Source organism: Aulonocara sp. 'chitande type north' Nkhata Bay, unplaced genomic scaffold (assembly GCF_057382095.1).
Source record: "Aulonocara sp. 'chitande type north' Nkhata Bay isolate Kocher_YH1m ecotype deep benthic unplaced genomic scaffold, A_spYH_male_GT1.1 unmapped_scaffold_9, whole genome shotgun sequence".
NCBI lineage: Eukaryota > Metazoa > Chordata > Actinopteri > Cichliformes > Cichlidae > Aulonocara > Aulonocara sp. 'chitande type north' Nkhata Bay.
Genome location: NW_028234341.1, coordinates 229936 through 235931, shown reverse-complemented (window position 1 = coordinate 235931; position 5996 = coordinate 229936). Strand labels below are relative to the sequence as shown.

General features: G+C 37.5%; 1 long non-coding RNA gene across 1 annotated transcript; it reads left to right on the top strand.

Annotated features, from left to right (window-relative positions):
• Positions 1–1588: 1588 nt before the first annotated feature.
• LOC147300726 (uncharacterized) lies at positions 1589–4090 on the top strand. Its single transcript, XR_015127574.1, has 3 exons — positions 1589–2004; positions 2899–2927; positions 3358–4090. It is a non-coding gene; the product is annotated as an uncharacterized LOC147300726 (long non-coding RNA).
• Positions 4091–5996: the final 1906 nt, after the last annotated feature.

The window sequence follows — 5996 nt, the reverse complement described above, 5'->3', positions numbered from 1 at the left end:
TTTTTAAACTCTTACTACTTCCACATACATTGACATAGAGCCACCATTCAAACTTTAAAACGAAGACAAGACATTCAACTATTCAACTTGTATTTATCTTTTCAATATCTATTATACTTTTTCTTCAGTTCCAGTTTAAGTTTCATGATGTTTTTTTACCCGTTTCAGAGTTTATAATGGGTGTGTATGGGACGGAATGTTGGGGCTAGAGTGAGACAGCTCAACTGCTAGAGTGAGAGGAGCAAAAAAATTTATCTTAAAATCTTTTTTAAAACTGCTGCTGTGTCCGCAGCGTTTGCTCTACAGGTATGATTTTACCCTCAAAACGTAGCCATGGCTGTCCTCTTTCATCCAATGTGTTTACTATTGTACTAGGTGTTATGGTTCTTTCATAAATGTCACCAATGCACAGCCTCCTCCCTCCAACTCTTCCATAGACTCTAATGTTAAAATGGCTCAGAAGGTTCGTTTGAAAATCAGAAGAGCATGGTGTCTTTACACTGTCACCACGTCCATATAATAAACTCCACAGGCATGAAAACTGAGAATTTGGTAGACTAGACATGGCTGTCGCTCACGGTGAAAGAATTTTGTCAGTACGACATGTACTTTTCATTTGGGAACGATTTGTTTCGGCCTGACTTTTCTGTTCATTTTAAGCAGCAAAAGTGAGGTGCATGTCTGTGTACGTGTGTATGGAGCCATTGGGTGCGGTCACTATAGCAACCAGGCTCACACCTGCCTGCTTAACGAGCTCTGCCTGCCACTCTGCCAAGATTCATCTTAAACACTTCTCTTTCAACTGCTGCTGTGTCCACAGTGTTAAAGCCATCATTTTACCCTCAAAACGTCGCCATCGTTGTTCTCTTTCCAACATCTTGTCTTTCAAAGCTCAGAGATGTCAACTTTTTAAACTGTGTGGATCCAAGTGGAGGGATCACATTTGAGTCATTCAGTGATTCAAAGAATATGACCTTTTAATATTCTTTCAGATGTTTTCTGACTCTAAATGTTCTTTTCTCATTTCTTAGGTTTTTCTAATTTACAATTAAAACATTTTCAGCTTTTTTCCAACTTCTTCTTCTGTGTAACCTTCAGCTTTTAGCAGTTCAGCACTGTTGTTTTCAGGTTAAATTCAGGTTGTTTTTTTTGTTTTTTTATCTCATTCAAAATTTTTAACTCAAAATTCAGCAATTAATTCATTTCAGTCCACATGTCTGTGTCCGTGTGTATGGAGCCCTTGGGTGCAGTCACTATAGCAACCAGGCTCACACCTGCCTGCTTAACGAGCTCTGTCTCTCACTCTGCCAAGATTAAATCAAAAATGTGTGTTACATCTAAGCAGTTGTAGTAAGATTAACTTTTTCAATAGGTACAATAAGACAGGTTTGACAGGCTTTTGCCACAGATTAACAGTATGTCAGTAGTTAATATAGGCTAACTGAATAGAGCCCTGAATTATTGCCCTGTTAAATTCAAGTTGATTGTGTATTGGTGGACTTGTCTTCTCCACACAGGTTTTTCATACCTCGGCAGTTTTAGTCAGTTGATGACTTTAAAATAATCTTTTCTGACTGGATAATTAAAGCTCACAGCATCTACCTGTCTGTAGTGTATTTTCCCACATTTTAAATAATCGAATCTCATTTAATGTCTCTGTTTTTAGTCTGTATAGTTTATCTCCCCACGAATACGCTCAAAGTAGTCTTAAAATAAAATCCATAAAACAGTTCAAGATGACATACTTTTTATTTGCTAATTTAATGCCAGTTGCCCTCTTTCCTGAGTATAAGCGAATGAGTGACATAAAGAGAAAAAGTACCAATTTGTATGCTGGTGAGTCTTGTGTATTTTTTTCTCTGTCTCTCTATGACAGAGAAATATATATGCTCATTATTGATGTTCAAACTGATGCTCAAATTTCCAAGCACCACCTGAACGCCTCATCAGTCTTTAACTAATCACTGCACCAACTGCCGTCATTCCGCTTTGCTCTCTGCTGTGGTAAGTACAATACACTCAGTACAGCACGGTTTTAATTTTATGATGGTAAAAATACATGTTTGACATTTAAACTCACATATCAAGTCTTTTTAAAGTTCAACAGAGTTCAAAGAATAAAGAAAGCAAAAAAAGAATAACCTTTGCTACCATTTATATAGGTTTATGACTTTTGCTGTTAGCAGCAGTGCTAACGCTAGCTTCAATGCTAATGCTAGCTATAGTGCTAACACTAGCCTTAGCAGTTGTTAACTGACAAAAAGAATATTCTTGTGATATTCCTGTGATATTTATTGGCGGTCAGTGAGACAAAAGTAACAAATGAGATTTATTATTGCCATTGTGCCTCAGTTTTAACAGTAAGAGTACTTTATGACTTTTGCTGTTAGTAGCAGTGCTAATGCTAGCTTCGATGCTAATGCTAGCATCAATGCTAACGCTAGCTATAGTGCCAACACTAGCCTTAGCAGTTTTTAACTGACAAAAAGAATATTCCTGTGATATTCCTGTGATATTTATTGGCGGTCAGTGAGACAAAAGTAACAAATGAGCTTTATTATTGCCATTGTGCCTCAGTTTTAACAGTAAGAGTGCTAGTTCTACCAGCAGTGCTAACACTAACTGAAGTGCTAACGCTAGCAGGAATGCTAGCGTTAGCAGCGATGCTAAGGCTAGTAACAGTCTAACAGTAGCCTTATATAAGTACTTAAATAAATACTTCAGTTAATTAGTTTGAATTATAAAATGGCTGCTGTATCAGCTGGTGTGCTATATTACTCTATAATTACCCTGCTGACTATAAGTTCAGTGTATCATGTCGTGTGGGCTTTGTTTTTTTGTTAGTCTGATAACACTGTACAGACAACTAACATGTTATTTCTTGTCTTACACTTTCAGGAACTTGACTCACATCTGTGCTTTGCCTGGTAGGTGTGCACATACTGTTAGAGAAGTACACCAAATTTTTAAAAAAAGAGTCTGACTAATATAAGCTTTAAAGTGATGGGTTCAAACTTTGTGCTAGACCTTTTAAACACATTTTTATAATAAATACACATAAGTTCAGCTTAACAATTGGGCTAAAATATTTTTTTCGTACATTTTTGCACATTACATGTGATTAGTTAACAATTCACTCAATCATATTTGTATTTAAAAATATTATTGCTGAATTTAATTAAATATTTATTCTTTTAAAAAGTGCCAAATTGTGCAACTTTTTGCACATGGCAGCCGACAACAGTTTAGCTTGAATATTTGTTTTGTCCTTTTTCAGTAGTCACAATTAGTTCATACAATTACCATGTGATATAATTTTATTAAAATTATTATTTTTTTCTTGTTTTTTGTTCACAGTGTGCAGAAGAAGAACAAGGACCAGATCTCCAGTCTTCTATCTCACATCCCAACCCCCCAACCCCTCTATCTTCTGTCCTACTCCACCTGTTGTCTCTGCCTTCTTTCCATCTGTATTTCACCCTGTGGTTTGTGAGAAATTTTGCCAAACCAAGAATCTTATTGCGGTTTGATTTAAAGCCGTGTCTCTCCTGCTCTGTCTGTTCTCTCTGCTAAATTTTCTCTCTACCTGTTTTTCACTCTTTGGCTTGCTGCTGAAAAATGCACAAGCCAATAAAACAATAAAGAGTGCATATTTTGCCTCAACCTGAGAACAAACTGAACAAACAAAGAAAACTCTGCGGTTTGATTTAAAGCCGTGTCTCTCCTGCTCTGTCTGTTCTCTCTGCTAAATTTTCTCTCTACCTGTTTTTCACTCTTGGCTTGCTGCTGAAAAATGCCAAGCCATTAAAGCAATAAAGAGTGCATATTGCCTCTACCTGAGAACAAACTGAACAAATAAAGAAAACTCTAATTCACGGTTTGATTGTGATTTCCCAGCCGTGTTTCTCCTGCTCTGTCTGTTCTCCCTTCTAAATTTTCTCTCTAGCTGTTTTTCACTTTGCGCTTGCTGCTAAGTTGTGCCAAGCCAATAAAGAGAGTGCATATTATTCTCTCGACTGACAAACTGTCAAACAAACAAAGACATCTGTTTCTGAGAAATAAAAACTGAAATATAAAGACAAAGAAAACATCTCCTGCTCTGTGCCACTCTTATTTTATAAACATATTTTCTAAAGACTAAGAGAAACACTTGTGTAAAAATGCCAAGGAAGCAGAAAAAGTCACAAGCTGCAAAACAACGCTGGAAGAAGTTCCATGAGTTTCATGAAGTACCAACATGTGAACAAGCTGAGTGTGATTTTCCTCAGAGCTCTGCAGAAGACTTTGTGTCTGCAAAGACCAATGCTGATGGTGTCAAACAGGCAGGTCAACATGTTCCTGCACATGTACAACAGGTATCCTATGCAGATGCTGTAAAGATTGGATTGCAGCATGAATTTAATGATCATCAGGTAAACCATAGAGACCAACCTGAGGTGTCAAGTGCCCCACAGGTGGGTTATGCTGATATTGTAAAAAGAGGCCGTCACAGTGATGTGACAGGACCATCTCATGCAGAAAGAGTGAACTTTGAAAACCAGCCCTCTGTTACACATATCTGTGCATCTCACAGCCAGGCTCATCCCAAATATGGAGACTCCAGAAACAAGCAGTGCACATGTAACTCACTCACATTTCTTGCTTTCCTTCATGAGAATGATAACATGACTACAGCTGACCTTAATCTGGTCTTGGATAAAGGTGATGTGATGTACAAAGAGGCCAAGAAAAGATTTCCTAAAAATATTCATTTGGCAACCGATGAGCTGCCAGACAAAGTTGATGCTCGCTGGTCTATGTATGATGTCGACATGACACAGCCTTCCCGGTATGGGACATTTGAAGAACCTCCAGAGGAAGCAGTAGATACCTTTCTCAGCTTAGAAGCAGGACTGAGCTGCCTGTTGTCAGATGTGCAGTATGCCTTATTGATTATGAGTGGATTGTGTATCGCAGTGTTCAGATCCACATCAGGCAAATATGGTTTCTTTGATCCACACTCCAGAACACCCAGTGGTCTTCCTCTATTACTACAGTCACGTAATCGTGGTACAGCAGTGATGCTGAAATTCACACTCCTCAGTGACATGATTAAGAGGATCCAAGATTCTTATGAAATGATGGAGATATCACCCTCTTGTAACTATGAACTGAAGCCTGTGCAGTTCTACAGTATGAGCACAGTCAACCTGAGTGATACTATCACAGACACAGTCTGCAGACCAACAGCTGCCACTGCTGTGGCATCTACTCACTCTGATACAACTGTTGATGAAGCAAACTCCTCTACTCCAAGGAGAAACACAACGACTGATCTGACTGAGAACATCTTTTGTCAAATGTCCATTTGTACGCCACCGGTGAAACAAAAAGAAGTCCACGTGACTCAGTTCACATCATATGAAGATCAGAATGAACCTCCTAATATACCAACTGAAGAACTATGCAGTGAATTAAGTTTCCTTCCATCAAGTGATGCTTTTTCATGTCAATCAAATGCTGCCATAACAAATGTTGCTGCCTGTGACCTTTCTGATATAGTTTTACAAAAAGTGAAAAAAGTTAATAAACAACAAAGGCAAAAAATGAGAAGAAGATTAATGGCATCAGAGAAACCCAGAAATCAGAGAAAAGAAAACCAAAAAAGGAAAGAACGACAAAAGTATGCTTCAAACAAAGAGTACAAAGAAAAGAAAAAGTCTTGCACAAGCGAGGCATATAAAAACAATCCTGAAGTCAGACAGAAAAAACAACAGTATATGAAAAGACGTTACTGTGAAAATGATGAATTCAGAAAGAAACAAAAACAATATGTTAAAAAACGTTTTTCTGAGAATGCTACAGTTAGAAAGAAACAACAACAATATATTAAAAGACGCTACTGTGAGAACGATGAATTCAGAAAGAAACAACAACAATATATTAAAAGACGCTACTGTGACAATGCTGAATTTAGACAAAAACAAAAAAACTATATCACTAAAAGGTATCAAGAA